Here is a 20,094-nt window from a genome sequence, read left to right as displayed (position 1 = left end):
TGACGGGTGTTTTTTGCGCATAAACACGCCAGTCATGAGAATACTGCCTGAATGTAACTCCCATATTATAGGAATCGCAGGCAATAAATATCTTGGTATATGTGTCTAGTAGACAATTACATCAGCTTAGCTTTTGCCGCCTGAGCATTACACGTAATAGACCCATCTAAGGGCCTTGATATATTGCACACCTGTGATCTGCCTTTCCTAGCGCTCACCTGTCTCCTGCTGGCGAATTTGGATCCTGCAATGCCTATGGTAACAGGATCCACCTAACACCAGACACAGGATGACAAAGTGACGGCGAATCTATTCATTCCATCAATCCGGCAATAACCCTTACTCTCACTCAGTATCCGCTCTATGATGATACTGGGCAGCAGATGAGGGGGACGGCATCTCGGGTTGTACTTCTCTTTATAATTTCCTTTACTCACAGGTTTAACCATGCCATATATCATGTCATCATATATTCTGTATATGATTTAACCCATTGGTGTACTGTTATCTGTTTTCACACCATCTCACCCAACATGGGGGCATATAGGATTTCCTGAAAGAATTGATGCCCGATATGTTACAATACATGACTGAGATATTTATATATTAAACAGCATGATATCCAGCATAAAACAACACTTGAACAATTTAGAATATCATTTTTTTTGTCTGCAGAATATCATGAAATAGCATAGATTTGCATGCTCGTCAGGTGGTATATTGTATAAAAAGTGTTTATCCTAATACTGCGATTTTAAGCAGATTGGAACAATTTTGACACACTGGTTCAGAAATCTGTGGCTAAATGAAACATGCTGGATATGTAACATATGTATCTAGGAATTTGGCAGAGAATGATACAGATTAACATAGTGATACATTTTTTGAAACAGGTTTATGATATTGGTATACATAGCTGAGAATAGACTTGAATGGAATTTTGATAGCTATGGATACAGATCTAGAGTAAAAGAAATGATACTGATCTGTTTGCTGATGATAGTAATATCAAATGGTTTTCATGGCTGCGATCTATATATTTATATATATGTATTGAGATTTATGAATATTTTTACCACAAGTGTAATATCGATCTAATACAAGACGTATAATTATTTCTCACACAGATCTAATATAAGATATGTAATTATTCTTTATAAGGGATACAATTGAATTCAATGCCTTTACAGAATGACATTTACACAATAGTCAATGTTATTCAGAAAATCCCTGTTTATTTTAGGGGTATGAATTAAAGGTTACATTTTAAACTATTACAATCATATCATACGATTTGCAAATTAAATATTGTTATAAAAGAGTGCTCCAAAAAGCAATCTATTCTTCTTGTTGCCTCTTTGCAACAAACACATTGTTTAATGTTTGGTTTTCTTGGTTGCAGGAGCACCTCCAGCATTCTAAAGTTCATAACCCCAGAGGAGGAATACACTTACTAGCTGGTTTTTGTTTTTCAATGTCCTTTTATTAATATAATCAAATTATTTCAGTCTGGTGCGGGATACATAGTAGAATATTATTTATATATATATATATATATATATATATTTAGTCTCTGTATATTGATGGTTTCCCAACATCTGCCCATGTGATGGCAATTTGGTGACATTTCACCATAGTCTGTATTGAAAAATGTCAACTTTGGACAAACGTTTTCCATATATGTATATTATTCCCAGCAGATGGATGTAGCAGCCGGAATGTCTCAGAGGATCCTCTGACTATATTTCCAGATGGTGAAATAGAAGAAGAGAATGTCACCCAAGATTCTATGGAAGAAATCCCTCTTACCCCAGTTATACATCCGGAACATCACCGTGCAGATATATCATCTGGTTCCTCTGATCCTGGGGAATGTTCTCCTGATATCTCTGATGCATCTGTTACAGCTCTGACATTAGATACAGTGTATCCCTCTAATATAGATGCTGAATGTTCAACACAGAGCACAGAGCCTGTTACCCATCAGCCAGGGAATAGGCCACTTCAATGTTCTCAGTTTGGGGAATGCTTTAGATATGAATCATTTTTATGTATACATCAGAGATATCACAAAGTTGAGAGGCTGTTTCCATGTTCTGAGTGTGGAAAAAGTTATACAGAGAAATCAAATCTTGTTAGACACCAGAGAAGTTGCACAGAGAGACCATTTCCATGTTCTAAGTGTGGGAAATGTTTTAGAGATAAATCAGTTCTTGTTAAACACCAGAGATGTCACAGAGAGAGACAATTTCCATGTTCTGAGTGTGGGAAATGTTTTAGAGATAAATCAGTTCTTGCTAGACATCAGAGAAGTCACACAGGTGAGAGACCATTTCCATGTTCTGAGTGTGGGAAATGTTTTACAAGGCTATCAAGTCTTTTTACACATCAGAGAAGTCACACAGGTGAGAACCCATTTCCATGCTCTGAGTGTGGGAAAGGTTTTGGACAGAAATCACATCTTGTTAGACATCAGAGAAGTCACACAGGTGAGAGGCCATTTCCATGTTCTGAGTGTGGGAAATGTTTTGGACAGAAATCACTTCTTGTTACACATCAGAGAAGTCACACAGGTGAGAGGCCATTTCCATGTCCTGAGTGTGGGAAATGTTTTGCACTTAAATCATATCTTGTTAGACATCAGATAAGTCACACAGGTGAGAAGCCATTTCCATGTTCTGAGTGTGGGAAATGTTTTGGACAGAAATCACTTCTTGTTACACATCAGAGAAGTCACACAGGTGAGAGGCCATTTCCATGTCCTGAGTGTGGGAAATGTTTTGCACTTAAATCATATCTTGTTAGACATCAGATAAGTCACACAGGTGAGAAGCCATTTCCATGTTCTGAGTGTGGGAAATGTTTTGGACAGAAATCATGTCTTGTTATACATCAGAGAAGTCACACAGGTGAGAAGCCATTTCCATGTCCTGAGTGTGGGAAATGTTTTACACAGAAATCATCTCTTGTTACACATCAGAGAAGTCACACAGGTGAGAAGCCATTTCCATGTCCTGAGTAAGTGGAATTACTCAGGAGGTACTTTGTGTGTTTGCAAGTGAGAATATTTTATTAAAAAATTAAACGGCATTGTGTGGCTCATTCAGGTGCAGTTTTTGCTGTTGCTATCTTGCCGTATGCAATTGCAAGTATAAGCTAATATGGGCAGATGCTAACTAAGCATAGGGGCGCCCAGTGCTGTTGCATTATTTCCGTCCAGCAGCGTATAATTGCTGATACATCGGTACCATCATTGCAAATTAGGCCATGTTGGAGAGTCTTGAGTGCCTCTGAAGATGCACAGGCTGAGCTGCTCTCCCAGGATGCTGAGGGCTCTCCAGTAGAAAATCAAAACAGGTTACCGTCCGTAGAAGAGGTTGGGAAGTTTGGGGGCACACTTTGTATAATATGTATAGAAAATGTTAAACTATAACTTATTCAGACCTGGGTAAAATATATAAAAACTTTACTCACAATGCAACAACAAAAATAAATATTTTATGAAAAAATATTGTTTGCTGAGGGGTACGTCACTGGTGAGAAGTGAATGTGAAACGTACGTTTTAGGAAAAATATTGTTTGCTGAGGGGTACGTCACTGGTGAGAAAGTAAATGTGAAATGTACGTTCAGTTCTAAGAGTCCTGTTTCATTCCCGGAGTCATGTGAGCAAGTCTGCACTGTACACCTGCCCGCGAAGGTAACTTCTTATCTACCATTCCCTTTTCTCTATCACACTGACCTCTCTATCCCAACGTCACTGCAATGTTATATTAGGAAACTAGTGTGTGGTGATTACTGTATGGCGGTGTGGTGATTGATTACTGTGTGGAGGTGCAGTGATTACTGAGTGGCGGTGTAGTGATTACTGACTGGCGGTGTAGGGATTACTGTGTGGCCGTGTGATTACTGTATGGCTGTGTGGTGATTACTGCATGGCAGTGTGATTACTTTATGGTGGTGTGATTACGGTGTGGCGATTACTTTATGGTGGTGCGATTAATAATGACGGTGTGGTGATTACTGTGTGGTGTGGTGATTACTGTATGGCAGTGTGATTACTTTACGGTGGTGTGATTACTGTGTGGCGCTGTGGTGATTACTTTATGGTGGTGTCAAAGTCAGAAAAATATCACTATGCACACTGCCATATTTTGCACCTCATACATGTCCGTGCTGCGCATGCGTGCGCTCTCCCTTGCGTGCGCATACCCACTGTCACGTGCACCCGCAGGCGCACGGTGTGCGCATTTACGGTAGAGTTTATGTGTTCGTAGCGTGCGACTCAATCGTTACATATTTTAACTATATAATGTATTTTGTAGATCATGGTCCCTTTGATAGATCTTGAAAGTTTAGTTAATGTAGCATGTTCCTGGACAAAGGGATCCCTCTTTGTTTGATACGAAGGGTCCAACACGGGTCATACAGTGGTGTTTAGTATCCATCGGAAGAGTATTTAATTAGCGATATTCCGGTTTTGGTTTGGAGCGGATTAATCGCTCGTGCGAATAGTTATGGACATAAGAAGTTTATGTCCATTTACTATTATTTGCACTTACTTAGCCATGCGGCGGGAAACCTAGTTTCCCACCCACCTGAGCAGTTGGGAATAGACACAGCCCACCTGTATGAATCAACCTATGACCTTTTGTTATAATGCGAAGACGAATTCCTGTGTCCAATGAACAATGAGATTGTAGGGACCATTGAATTGTATTGTGTGTGGGGCATAAATAGACAAGCCGACCATATCCAGCTCACTCTCTTCAACGGTTCTCATTGCTGATAATCGGGAGCTGGATATCGAGGCGCATGCGATCGTTCCCCTTGTGCGTAAGTTTTCTCCGCAATCATATTGTCTTTATTGTTATTGTGAGCCATTTCTCTCTCTCTCTTCTCCTCTTTCTCTCTTATTTTCCCTTAAACGTAATTGTATTGTATTGTATTTCCTGTGTAGTTATCTGGTTAGGTAGTCTATGTTATATTGTAATGTGTGACTTGTACTGTATTAATCTTTTTGCAAGTATAACATTCATATAAGGCCTTAGACCCTAAGCACGGTATTTGTGTATTTCTTATAGTGTTAAGTATTCTCAGAGCATGGTGACGCTCGAACAGCTTTTAAGCTAATAAGGTTACACAAGGTTGCATCTACACTCTATCACTACACTAAGGTTTTACTGCATATTACGTTGTTCATGGTTTAGTTATAAAGGTTTAACATTGTAAGCGTCTGCGCCGCTGGTGATCTCCTCGTGGTCCCGAGTGTCCGCTACGCTATAGCGAATCATTACGTTAGTTGGCAGCCAATAGCGTGCCTGCCTGTGATCTCTTGGCCGTGAGCGAACGTGACGCTTGAGCGTCTCGACTACGGCTAAGCGATTGTTACGCAACGTGCGTACCCTTACGGTACTCCATACGTCAATAGCATACAGTGTTCATAGACCTCTTAAAGGGTTTTAAATAAGATAAATATTTAGCTTTATCAATTGGGGACTCGTCCAGTCCTTCACATATCTCTGCTAGGTAATTTCAGCAGACATTATCCATCAGCAAAGGGCGGGAGATCATATTCCTCATAGTGCTGTTTGGATAAGCGTCTGCTTCGCTTAGTAAAGGGTGCTGAGGGAATCCGGAACCGGAGGTAAGAACAAAACGCTAGTGTCTTTTAAAACTGTTTATTTCTGTCTTGCGTACGCACACATGCATATCTGCATTTCTTTTCATTCGTGTATTTTCATATATCACTCTCCTGTTTGCCATTTTATAATTGATAAACGTGCTAAGAGAGATTTGTCGCTATTTAATAGTTAAAGTGTAAAAGTAATACATTAAGGGGTAAATTGCAAAGCTCACACGCAGCTCTACCTAAAGGTACAAGGCCTAGTAACCCCTGGCGCCCTAACTCCGTTGTCTCGCCCGTGTTATCAGATAAACAGTAAGCGGTCAAGCCGCAACACACGGCTACGCCGCGACTCACGAACACCACAGGTTGTTAAAGGTGCTCGGTCGGACTCCAGGAATAGATGTAAACTTCCGAGTACTGGATCACTGAGGACAGGAACAACCGGATTGAGCAGGACTGGAAACTCTCTGTAACTGACACAGCAAACAGGAAGCTATCACCGGCGTCTGTGAGAAGTCCTGGGAGTGCTTTTATTTGGGAGCCCTCCAATCAGGATCCAGACAGGGTAATAATCAATCATGCCGTGCAGCTGTATGCTGCACGGCCAGGCTACCAATTAACTGATTAATTAGACCCAGCAATGGGGAACGCGGTCCGACAGTGGCATCCCCGTTGCTAGGGTCAGAGCGGCTCTGTGCGCCCGGCGTCTAGCGTTGCTAGGGAGCCGGCGGCTGTCTGCCTGCGGCTTCCCTAGTTGCTAGGCGCCGGGCCGCACTGACGGGCGGACCCTCGGCGCCTAACAGTACCCCCCCCTTTGAGGAGGGGTCAAGGAACCCCTAAAGCCAGGTTTCTGAGGAAATTCTCGAAAAAATGCCTTTTTGAGCCTCGGGGCATGGAGATCTTCATCCAGGACCCAAGACCTTTCTTCTGGACCATAACCTTTCCAATGTACCAAAAAATAAAGTCGACCCCGGGACAACCTGGAATCGAGAACCTTCTCCACCAAGAACTCCTGCTGACCCTGTACATCAATTGGTGATTTCCCCTGAGAGATCTTGCGAGGAAATCTACTGGATGAAACATGGTTTCAACAAGGAGCAATGGAAGGTATTTCCGATCCGGAGAGTTCTTGGTAAACGTAACCGGAAAGCAACTGGATTGATTTTTTTGATAATATGAAATGGTCCAATAAATTTAGGGCCCAATCTGGCTGAGGTTTGTCGAAGTTTAATGTTGCGAGTCGACAACCATACCCTATCTCCTACTTTAAAAGTGTACAGCCGCCGGAGCCTGTCAGAAAAATTTTTCTCCCGAAATGCAGCTTTTCTGAGAGCAAGGTGCACTTTTCTCCAAATGAGTCTGAGATGAGAAGTCAAGGTCAGCGAGGAGACAGAGGAATGTTGAAAAAAGGAATTAGCTCTGGGGTGAAAACCAAAAACTGTAAAAAATGGAGACACATTGGTGGAGGAATGACAGGCATTGTTGTAAGCAAACTCCGCCAATGGAAGAAACTCAGACCAGTCATTTTGGAGTTTGGCCGAGTACAAACGCAAATATTGTTTTAATGATTGATTAACTCGCTCAGTCTGCCCGTTGGATTGGGGATGGTAGCCAGACGTTAAAGATAATTTCATCTTTAATGAGGCACAAAAAGACTTCCAAAATTGTGCAATGAATTGTGGACCCCGATCAGAAACTATATCAGTGGGTAACCCATGGAGTCTGAAAACATGGCGGAGGAACAAGACTGCCAATCCCTGGGCAGATGGCAATCGGGGAAGAGCAATAAAATGGGCCATTTTGCTAAAACGGTCCACCACCACCCATATGACTTGGCATCCGGCTGACAGAGGGAGGTCCACCACAAAATCCATGGAAATATGAGACCATGGCCTAAGAGGAACATTCAAGGGCAAAAGTTGACCGATAGGCAAGGAACGGGGAACTTTATGCTGTGCACAGACCTGACAAGAAAAAACAAACTCCTTAATGTCCTTGGAAAGACCAGGCCACCATACTGAGCGGGAAACTAATTCCAAAGTTTTAGCGATCCCCGGATGCCCGGCAACTTTGCTATCATGAAACTCCGTCAAAACAGTTGCTCTCAAAAACTCAGGAACATACAGACGACCAGCAGGAGTATTTCCAGGAGCTTGATGTTGAAGCTGCTTTAACTGGGTAAATAAATCTTGTGTAAGGCCTGCCCGAATGACTGAAGACGGAAGTATGGGAGTAACAGGACTGTTATCTTGAACTGGAAGAAAACTGCGTGACAGGGCATCTGCCTTGGTATTCTTGGAACCTGGCCTGAAGGTGATAATGAACTTGAAACGAGTAAAAAATAAAGCCCAACGAGCTTGCCGGGCATTCAGCCGTTTAGCTGATTCAATGTATTGAAGATTTTTGTGATCAGTCAAAACTGAAATGGTATGAGTGGCTCCTTCAAGCCAATGCCTCCACTCCTCGAAAGCCCATTTAATAGCCAGTAATTCCCGGTTACCAACATCGTAATTGGATTCAGCAGATGAGAATTTCCTGGACATAAAGGCACAAGGATGTAATTCTAGAGAATCCGGATCCTTCTGAGATAGGATAGCCCCTACTCCAACCTCCGAGGCATCAACCTCAACAATGAAAGGCAATTCTGGGTTGGGATGTCTGAGGACTGGGGCTGAGACAAAGGCTTGTTTCAAGGCCTGAAAAGATAACTCAGCTTCTCTTGACCAGTTGGTAGGATCTGCTCCCTTCTTAGTCAGTGCCACAATGGGAGCAACTAGGTCGGAGAAAGAGTGAATAAATCTTCTATAGTAATTCGCAAACCCTAAAAAGCGCTGAATTGCTTTTAAGTTGGTGGGTTGCGCCCAACTAAGGATGGCTTGGAGCTTCTTTGGTTCCATACAGAATCCCCGAGGGGAAATGATGTACCCTAAAAAGGATACCTCCGTGACGTGAAATTCACACTTCTCCAGCTTGGCATATAGGTGATTTTCACGTAATTTTTTTAGAACCTGACGCACCTGGGTGACATGTTGTTCTATAGAGTCAGAATATATCAAGATATCGTCTAAGTAGACTACAACGAATCTTCCAAGAAATTCACGGAGCACATCGTTAATGAGATCCTGGAAAACTGCCGGAGCGTTAGACAGGCCGAATGGCATAACCAGATACTCATAGTGACCCGACTGAGTACTGAATGCCGTTTTCCACTCATCCCCTGACTTGATTCGAATGAGGTTATATGCTCCTCTCAGGTCAATCTTAGAAAAAATTACAGCCGAACGTAACTGATCAAAGAGGACAGAAATCAGCGGCAAAGGGTAAGTATTTTTTACTGAGATCTTATTCAAGGCTCTAAAGTCAATGCAAGGTCTGAGTGATCCATCCTTCTTCTCCACGAAGAAGAAGCCTGCACTTAAAGGGGATTTAGATGGCCTGATAAATCCTTTCCCTAGGCTTTCTTTAACATACTCATTCATGGCCACAGTTTCTGGTCCGGACAATGCATATAACCTTCCCTTAGGCAAAGTGGCACCAGGAATTAGCTCAATAGCACAGTCATAAGGCCGATGGGGAGGCAGAATGTCCGCATTGCCCTTGGAAAATACATCAACAAAATCCTGGTATTCCACAGGAATGGGTGCGGGAATGACAGCAGCTATTCTGATGGGAAACGTAATACATTCCTTATTACAGATGGCACCCCATTGTGAGATCTCCCCCGACTGCCAATCAATGATGGGATTATGAAAGGCCAGCGAAGGGTGACCCAGAACCACTGGAACTGCTGGGCAATGGGTAAGAAAAAACTAAATTTTTTCAGAATGCAGAGCTCCTACCGAAAGTAGAACAGGAGGTGTACAGAGAGAAATAACCCCATTGGACAAGGGACTCCCATCTAAACCATGCATGGTGATACACCTACCCAAGGCTAACTGAGGAATACCTAAGGCCTTGGCCCATGTTAAGTCCATAAAGTTCCCTGCAGCTCCACTGTCCACAAAAGCTGACACCGAGGAACAGAGGCTGCCAAAGGAAACTTTAGCTGGGACTAACAGTGAATTATTAGAGGAGATAAGCTGCAGACCAAAGTGAACCCCCTCACAATTCACTTGGTCGAGGCGTTTCCCGACTTGTTCGGACAATTACGGGCAAAATGTCCCTTACCTCCACAGTATAAACAAAGACCAGAATTTTGCCTTCTGGTTCTTTCTTCAGGAGACAGTTTGGAGAGGCCTATCTGCATGGGCTCCTCTATGTCAACAGGAATGGAAAAAACACAAGGAGTAGACCCGACAGGTGCTCCTTTTTCAGCCCTCCGCTCTCTGAGACGACGATCAATCTTAATAGAGAGCTCCATGAGTTTATCGAGAGTCTCAGGAGCGGGATACTGAAGGAGACTGTCTTTTATAGACTCGGATAGGCCGAGGCGAAACTGACTGCGCAGGGCTGGGTCATTCCATCCACAGTCGTTCGACCAACGGCGAAACTCCGTACAATAAATCTCTGCGGGATTCCTACCCTGTCTGAGAGCGCGCAACTGACTCTCGGCGGATGCCTCTCTATCAGGATCGTCATACAATAGCCCTAAAGACCCCAGAAAGGCGTCTACAGACAATAATGCCGGATCGTCTGTTCTTAAACCAAAAGCCCAGGTCTGGGGATCCCCCTGAAGTAAAGAAATAATAATTCCAACCCGCTGAGATTCCGTACCTGAGGAGACTGGTCTTAAACGAAAATAAAGTTTACAAGACTCTTTAAAATTAAAAAACTGCTTTCTATCCCCAGAAAAACGGTCAGGCAAATGCATTTTTGGTTTAGGAATGACCCTCGGGGAAGTCCGTAACAGATCTTCCTGTGACCTCACCCGAAGGGACAGATCCTGAACCATTTGAGTAAGTTCTTGAATCTGGCTAACTAGAAGCTGGCCAGGATTTGGCCCAACACCGGTGGGATTCATGAGGCCGACAAATCTTCCAACTGAATACGGGAAAAAATGAAATCCTGTTTAATTTTAAATTTTAGTCTGGCCGGTGATAATGTTATGATTCCCGTACTCCAGACCGGAGGAGATCTTATGACAGAGGTCTGAGTACTGGAAAGATATGCTGGTTACGGGAGCAGGAAAGCCTAGTAACCCCTGGCGCCCAAACTCCGTTGTCTCGCCCGTGTTATCAGAAATCCCCTGCGAGACTATGGTTGCTTGAGCCCATGGCAGCCGCGTTTGAAGGGCGGATTATGTCTGCCCAACTTCGATGCCCCCTCAGGTCTTAATGGGAGACAAAGGGAAATCCGAGACAGGGTGATAACAAGGGGCCCTCTGACTAAGCAACCAGGCCAGGGGCTACAAGCTAACTAACTTAAACCAAAAGTATGTGCGGACAAACCGCCAGGGAAAAGGACAACCAAAAATCCACTGATCCGTTACTCCTATCCAGCACCGCTGGATACCAGAGTGGATTTGTGGGAGCGGAATCCTCCGCAAAAGCTCCGAAACACAGAATAACAAAATAATAAACAGTAAGCGGTCAAGCCGCAACACACGGCTACGCCGCGACTCACGAACACCACAGGTAGTTAAAGGTGCTCGGTCGGACTCCAGGAATAGATGTAAACTTCCGAGTACTGGATCACTGAGGACAGGAACAACCGGATTGAGCAGGACTGGAAACTCTCTGTAACTGACACAGCAAACAGGAAGCTATCACCGGCGTCTGTGAGAAGTCCTGGGAGTGCTTTTATTTGGGAGCCCTCCAATCAGGATCCAGACAGGGTAATAATCAATCATGCCGTGCAGCTGTATGCTGCACGGCCAGGCTACCAATTAACTGATTAATTAGACCCAGCAACGGGGAACGCGGTCCGACAGTGGCGTCCCCGTTGCTAGGGTCAGAGCGGCTCTGTGCGCCCGGCGTCTAGCGTTGCTAGGGAGCCGGCGGCTGTCTGCCTGCGGCTTCCCTAGTTGCTAGGCGCCGGGCCGCACTGACGGGCGGACCCTCGGCGCCTAACAGTACCCCCCCCCCTTGAGGAGGGGTCAAGGAACCCCTAAAGCCAGGTTTCTGAGGAAATTCTCGAAAAAATGCCTTTTTGAGCCTCGGGGCATGGAGATCCTCATCCAGGACCCAAGACCTTTCTTCTGGACCATAACCTTTCCAATGTACCAAAAAATAAAGTCGACCCCGACACAACCTGGAATCGAGAACCTTCTCCACCAAGAACTCCTGCTGACCCTGTACATCAATTGGTGATTTCCCCTGAGAGATCTTGCGAGGAAATCTACTGGATGAAACATATGGTTTCAACAAGGAGCAATGGAAGGTATTTCCGATCCGGATAGTTCTTGGTAAACATAACCGGAAAGCAACTGGATTGATTTTTTTGATAATATGAAATGGTCCAATAAATTTAGGGCCCAATCTGGCTGAGGTTTGTCGAAGTTTAATGTTGCGAGTCGACAACCATACCCTATCTCCTACTTTAAAAGTGCACGGCCGCCGGAGCCTGTCAGAAATTTTTTTCTCCCGAAATGCAGCTTTTCGGAGAGCAAGGTGCACTTTTCTCCAAATGAGTCTGAGATGAGAGGTCAAGGTCAGCGAGGAGACAGAGGAATGTTGAAAAAAGGAATTAGCTCTGGGGTGAAAACCAAAAACTGTAAAAAATGGAGACACATTGGTGGAGGAATGACGGGCATTGTTGTAAGCAAACTCCGCCAATGGAAGAAACTCAGACCAGTCATTTTGGAGTTTGGCCGAGTACAAACGCAAATATTGTTTTAATGATTGATTAACTCGCTCAGTCTGCCCGTTGGATTGGGGATGGTAGCCAGACGTTAAAGATAATTTCATCTTTAATGAGGCACAAAAAGACTTCCAAAATTGTGCAATGAATTGTGGACCCCGATCAGAAACAATATCAGTGGGTAACCCATGGAGTCTGAAAACATGGCGGAGGAACAAGACTGCCAATCCCTGGGCAGATGGCAATCGGGGAAGAGCAATGAAATGGGCCATTTTGCTAAAACGGTCCACCACCACCCATATGACTTGGCATCCGGCTGACAGAGGGAGGTCCACCACAAAATCCATGGAAATATGAGACCATGGCCTAAGAGGAACATTCAAGGGCAAAAGTTGACCGATAGGCAAGGAACGGGGAACTTTATGCTGTGCACAGACCTGACAAGAAAAAACAAACTCCTTAATGTCCTTGGAAAGACCAGGCCACCATACTGAGCGGGAAACTAATTCCAAAGTTTTAGCGATCCCCGGATGCCCGGCAACTTTGCTATCATGAAACTCCGTCAAAACAGTTGCTCTCAAAAACTCAGGAACATACAGACGACCAGCAGGAGTATTTCCAGGAGCTTGATGTTGAAGCTGCTTTAACTGGGTAAATAAATCTTGTGTAAGGCCTGCCCGAATGACTGAAGACGGAAGTATGGGAGTAACAGGACTCTAATCTTGAACTGGAAGAAAACTGCGTGACAGGGCATCTGCCTTGGTATTCTTGGAACCTGGCCTGAAGGTGATAATGAACTTGAAACGAGTAAAAAATAAAGCCCAACGAGCTTGCCGGGCATTCAGCCGTTTAGCTGATTCAATGTATTGAAGATTTTTGTGATCAGTCAAAACTGAAATGGTATGAGTGGCTCCTTCAAGCCAATGCCTCCACTCCTCGAAAGCCCATTTAATAGCCAGTAATTCCCGGTTACCAACATCGTAATTGGATTCAGCAGATGAGAATTTCCTGGACATAAAGGCACAAGGATGTAATTCTAGAGAATCCGGATCCTTCTGAGATAGGATAGCCCCTACTCCAACCTCCGAGGCATCAACCTCAACAATGAAAGGCAATTCTGGGTTGGGATGTCTGAGGACTGGGGCTGAGACAAAGGCTTGTTTCAAGGCCTGAAAAGATAACTCAGCTTCTCTTGACCAGTTGGTAGGATCTGCTCCCTTCTTAGTCAGTGCCACAATGGGAGCAACTAGGTCGGAGAAAGAGTGAATAAATCTTCTATAGTAATTCGCAAACCCTAAAAAGCGCTGAATTGCTTTTAAGTTGGTGGGTTGCGCCCAACTAAGGATGGCTTGGAGCTTCTTTGGTTCCATACAGAATCCTCGAGGGGAAATGATGTACCCTAAAAAGGATACCTCCGTGACGTGAAATTCACACTTCTCCAGCTTGGCATATAGGTGATTTTCACGTAATTTTTTTAGAACCTGACGCACCTGGGTGACATGTTGTTCTATAGAGTCAGAATATATCAAGATATCGTCTAAGTAGACTACAACGAATCTTCCAAGAAATTCACGGAGCACATCGTTAATGAGATCCTGGAAAACTGCCGGAGCGTTAGACAGGCCGAATGGCATAACCAGATACTCATAGTGACCCGACTGAGTACTGAATGCCGTTTTCCACTCATCCCCTGACTTGATTCGAACGAGGTTATATGCTCCTCTCAGGTCAATCTTAGAAAAAATTACAGCCGAACGTAGCTGATCAAAGAGGACAGAAATCAGCGGCAAAGGGTAAGTATTTTTTACTGAGATCTTATTCAAGGCTCTAAAGTCAATGCAAGGTCTGAGTGATCCATCCTTCTTCTCCACGAAGAAGAAGCCTGCACTTAAAGGGGATTTAGATGGCCTGATAAATCCTTTCCCTAGGCTTTCTTTAACATACTCATTCATGGCCACAGTTTCTGGTCCGGACAATGCATATAACCTTCCCTTAGGCAAAGTGGCACCAGGAATTAGCTCAATAGCACAGTCATAAGGCCGATGGGGAGGCAGAATGTCCGCATTGCCCTTGGAAAATACATCAACAAAATCCTGGTATTCCACAGGAATGGGTGCGGGAATGACAGCAGCTATTCTGATGGGAAACGTAATACATTCCTTATTACAGATGGCACCCCATTGTGAGATCTCCCCCGACTGCCAATCAATGATGGGATTATGAAAGGCCAGCCAAGGGTGACCCAGAACCACTGGAACTGCTGGGCAATGGGTAAGAAAAAACTCAATTTTTTCAGAATGCAGAGCTCCTACCGAAAGTAGAACAGGAGGTGTACAGAGAGAAATAACCCCATTGGACAAGGGACTCCCATCTAAACCATGCATGGTGATACACCTACCCAAGGCTAACTGAGGAATACCTAAGGCCTTGGCCCATGTTAAGTCCATAAAGTTCCCTGCAGCTCCACTGTCCACAAAAGCTGACACCGAGGAACAGAGGCTGCCAAAGGAAACTTTAGCTGGGACTAACAGTGAATTATTAGAGGAGATAAGCTGCAGACCAAAGTGAACCCCCTCACAATTCACTTGGTCGAGGCGTTTCCCGACTTGTTCGGACAATTACGGGCAAAATGTCCCTTACCTCCACAGTATAAACAAAGACCAGAATTTTGCCTTCTGGTTCTTTCTTCAGGAGACAGTTTGGAGAGGCCTATCTGCATGGGCTCCTCTATGTCAACAGGAATGGAAAAAACACAAGGAGTAGACCCGACAGGTGCTCCTTTTTCAGCCCTCCGCTCTCTGAGACGACGATCAATCTTAATAGAGAGCTCCATGAGTTTATCGAGAGTCTCAGGAGCGGGATACTGAAGGAGACTGTCTTTTATAGACTCGGATAGGCCGAGGCGAAACTGACTGCGCAGGGCTGGGTCATTCCATCCACAGTCGTTCGACCAACGGCGAAACTCCGTACAATAAATCTCTGCGGGATTCCTACCCTGTCTGAGAGCGCGCAACTGACTCTCGGCGGATGCCTCTCTATCAGGATCGTCATACAATAGCCCTAAAGACCCCAGAAAGGCGTCTACAGACAATAATGCCGGATCGTCTGTTCTTAAACCAAAAGCCCAGGTCTGGGGATCCCCCTGAAGTAAAGAAATAATAATTCCAACCCGCTGAGATTCCGTACCTTAGGAGACTGGTCTTAAACGAAAATAAAGTTTACAAGACTCTTTAAAATTAAAAAACTGCTTTCTATCCCCAGAAAAACGGTCAGGCAAATGCATTTTTGGTTCAGGAATGACCCTCGGGGAAGTCCGTAACAGATCTTCCTGTGACCTCACCCGAAGGGACAGATCCTGAACCATTTGAGTAAGTTCTTGAATCTGGCTAACTAGAAGCTGGCCAGGATTTGGCCCAACACCGGTGCGATTCATGAGGCCGACAAATCTTCCAACTGAATACGGGAAAAAATTAAATCCTGTTTAATTTTAAATTTTAGTCTGGCCGGTGATAATGTTATGATTCCCGTACTCCAGACCGGAGGAGATCTTATGACAGAGGTCTGAGTACTGGAAAGATATGCTGGTTACGGGAGCAGGAAAGCCTAGTAACCCCTGGCGCCCTAACTCCGTTGTCTCGCCCGTGTTATCAGAAATCCCCTGCGAGACTATGGTTGCTTGAGCCCATGGCAGCCGCGTTTGAAGGGCGGATTATGTCTGCCCAACTTCGATGCCCCCTCAGGTCTTAATGGGAGACAAAGGGAAATCCGAGACAGGGTGATAACAAGGGGCCCTCTGACTAAGCAACCAGGCCAGGGGCTACAAGCTAACTAACTTAAACCAAAAGTATGTGCGGACAAACCGCCAGGGAAAAGGACAACCAAAAATCCACTGATCCGTTACTCCTATCCAGCACCGCTGGATACCAGAGTGGATTTGTGGGAGCGGAATCCTCCGCAAAAGCTCCGAAACACAGAATAACAAAATAATAAACAGTAAGCGGTCAAGCCGCAACACACGGCTACGCCGCGACTCACGAACACCACAGGTAGTTAAAGGTGCTCGGTCGGACTCCAGGAATAGATGTAAACTTCCGAGTACTGGATCACTGAGGACAGGAACAACCGGATTGAGCAGGACTGGAAACTCTCTGTAACCGACACAGGCAAACAGGAAGCTATCACCGGCGTCTGTGAGAAGTCCTGGGAGTGCTTTTATTTGGGAGACCTCCAATCAGGATCCAGACAGGGTAATAATCAATCATGCCGTGCAGCTGTATGCTGCACGGCCAGGCTACCAATTAACTGATTAATTAGACCCAGCAACGGGGAACGCGGTCCGACAGTGGCGTCCCCGTTGCAAGGGTCAGAGCGGCTCTGTGCGCCCGGCGTCTAGCATTGCTAGGGAGCCGGCGGCTGTCTGCCTGCGGCTTCCCTAGTTGCTAGGCGCCGGGCCGCACTGACGGGCGGATCCTCGGCGCCTAACATTAGTTGTGTTACGGTGGACATTTGCTTTGTGTACACGTGTCTCTAACAAAGGGCTGAGACTCGCGTACGCAAAGGCCGACGCACGCAGCGTAAATTACGCAACGGAGCGTCCGGGTACGCCCACGTAACTCAAATCACACGATAAGTGTTATTTTAGCAGGCGAAAAGGTGGCAACGCGATAAATAGCGCAAATCTATTTTTAGTGTCTGAAATTTAGACTAACAGATCCTTCTCCAAATTTACAACACATCTGGTCTAAAGAAAAATTTCTGCGCAGAAATAGAAATAGAAACAAAAGTGTACATGTGGTGAGTGAGTGTGTTATATACAATTTTGAGGTTGAACCACAGGAAGTCGGGTTCCCGCAGGGTACATACGTGTAAGTGACGTACATGGTGGCTAGGGAGGCATCCCTTGTTAAACATAAATCAGAGCATTAGAGTATAGCAGACCAGGAGGTCATACTGTAGCACAGACCAGGAGGTCCAGAACAGACCAGGAGGTCCAAGTACAGCAGACAAGGAAGTCCGCTATAAATTGAGAAAAGAGCACAACCCCGGGGGTTGGTGCAGAACCCATATAGGCCATAAAGCTCTTGCTGAAGGAATTCGCAGCCGAAATTTTCGATTCCGTTGGTCGCTCCATACATAAGATTAGTTGCTTATGTACTGAATGATTGTATCGCACGTAATTGTGTGCATTAGTAAACCTGACCAGTACCATTTGCGTACCATTAAGGGTCATAAACGCTATTTGTACATTCTGACGTGATTTGTGTAATTTTTTATTTTCTAAAAGGGAAGTTCGCTGGTTACTCAGGAATTGTCCAACAACCAATAGTTACTGGAAAGAGTAAGTGTTCTGCGGATAACCCTCGCATGTTCCAGTAAATAGAGGTTCAGGTCAGGGGCCCTGGGTCGAGTACGCCAGCACTAGGGCAGTGTGTAGGTCGTATTGGTCGGCGTGGGCAAGGGAGTGGGATACTCCGTAAACCGCCAACCTTGGCCTATCGTGAACATTTTGGTTTGTTTGTAAGGGTTCGCTAAGCGCAACGCCTGCAAGTTATGGGGGCCAATTGTTCAGGTAGGGGACGATCAACCTCGGTTCGGGTTGATTCAGTGAACCGACCAGTCGGGTCGGCAAGATATGTAATGTGTGAAAAATACGGGTCACACACAGAGGTTTTATGTGATGAATGGGAGAGAATGACGGTACATGACGGGGAGAAATTCCCAAGAGTAGGCAGCTTCAGCCCAGAAGTGTTACAAAATTTAAGGAGGAGGATATGTCTCATTAAATCAGCAAAGAGACGAATCAAACATTATGATTATTTGCAGTTATGGCAACAGGAGGGTGAAATACAGAGAGGCTTGGCTCAGGCGGCGGGATCTAATCCTATCAGGAAACTGATAGCCACGGCCCCACCGCCACCATACATATCAGGAGAGAAATTGGTTGCGGAGAATGACGCACTAGGGTGTAACAAACAAACACTTAGCAACTGTGTAAATGTTAATAAGTTAACCCATGCAAGTATTAACCCGTGCAAGTTGTACCCTGTTTTGAACTTTCCCCAGGAGTGTGATCAAGAGGACGAATCGGCAACAATATCGGCGCTCTCTCTAGCAGCCACCATATCAGAAACAACAGTAGGCACGGCCCAACCCATAAGATTAGTAGCAAAGGCCCCTAGCGGAGGGACAGGTGAGGTCGTATCAACGGGTAAGTATGGCACCATACACTATGCTGAAACTATTTCACCACAGGTTGTAGAGTCTACACAGAATGATGTTGCTAGACTTAATCCTGTTAGGGTAATAGCAGTGCCAAATGGGAAAACTGACGTTTCAGGAGTCACTCCTGTCAGGAACATTGCCATGTACAGCCCGTTTTCCCGAATGGAATTAAGAACCATAGTGTCTGAATTCCCTGACCCTAGGAAAGATTTAGTTGCTAGCCAAAAATACATCAGAGACCTAGGGAACACTGTAGAGCCCAATAACAAAGACTGGCAGATATTGCTGAGGGCATGTTTGCCCTCCAATGTCGACGCAGCTCAATTTTTAGCTGACTGTGGGTTAGATCAGGATGTACCTCTTACAGATGTGTACAACAAAGATAATGTAAAAAGAATAAGTTTACAGTTAAAGGAGTATTTCCCAGCGGTAGTTAAATGGAACAAGATATTCTCCATTAAACAAAAGGAGTCAGAAACAGCTGCAGAGTATTTTCACAGGGCATTATTAGAAATGGCAAAATACATAGGCATAGAGGACATTAAAACCAACATAAACCATCGAGAAGTAGCAGTATCTGTATTAATGGATGGTTTAAAAGAGGCATTAAAGACCAGGGTACAGACCACGCAACCATGTTGGCGAGGTCTGTCGGTGGCTACTTTGAGAGAGGCTGCTATTGATCACGACCGGAATATCACCAGACACAGGGAACTACAAGGTGATAAATTAATGGCCGTAAGTATACAGGCCCTGACCACAAGGCAGCCTTTGTATAAATCACCAAACCCTGTGGGTAAGTCAAATGTGGTAACCTGTTATGTTTGTCACAGAGAGGGACACTTTGCACGAGACTGTAGATCAAGAAATATACAAAAATCTTATCAACCCCCTAGACAACGAAACGACACACGACATTGGGATCAGGGTCCACAGAGAAGGAGTTATGAGCCACATACAGGGGAAACAAAAAGATATCCCCCAAAAGGAGGCTGGCAAGCTTCTGACAGTTCCCAGTTAACCCCTTCACAAATAGTTGCTGCCAGCGGGATTCAGGGAGGTCACCATACCCAATAGGGGTGTGGTCATACCTGTAATCTGCAGCCAGTAAAATTGATTGCAAGTCTTGGAAGTGAACCCGAAATTGCAATTGATGTAGCTGGTAAAACATTAAACTTTCTTGTAGATACGGGGGCGGCCAAATCAGTGATAAATTCGACAGTGGGCATGAGAACCACTGGTAAGACAATTCCAGCCATGGGAGTAACAGGAGTAGTCCAGCACTACCCTGTTAGCAAACCAGCTGAGATTACAATAGGGCCTTTACATACCAAGCATTCCTTTTTGCTGGCTGCATCGACACCAACCAATCTCCTGGGAAGAGACTTACTGTGTAAAATGGGGTGCGTCATTTATTGTACTCCTGAAGGTGTATTCTTGGACATACCTGAGAATCACGCTCAGGAAGTGCGAGACATGTTAGACACCCCATCAAAATTAATGTCAC

General features: G+C 44.9%; 1 pseudogene; it reads left to right on the top strand.

The window, feature by feature from the left end:
• LOC135056588 (oocyte zinc finger protein XlCOF7.1-like) overlaps positions 1-3,445 on the top strand; it is a 195,415-nt pseudogene extending 191,970 nt beyond the window's left edge.
• The last annotated feature ends 16,649 nt before the right edge of the window (positions 3,446-20,094 follow it).

The sequence above is a fragment of the Pseudophryne corroboree genome, chromosome 3 (assembly GCF_028390025.1).
Source record: "Pseudophryne corroboree isolate aPseCor3 chromosome 3, aPseCor3.hap2, whole genome shotgun sequence".
NCBI classification, from domain to species: Eukaryota; Metazoa; Chordata; class Amphibia; order Anura; family Myobatrachidae; genus Pseudophryne; species Pseudophryne corroboree.
This window is presented reverse-complemented; position numbering and strand designations above follow the sequence as displayed.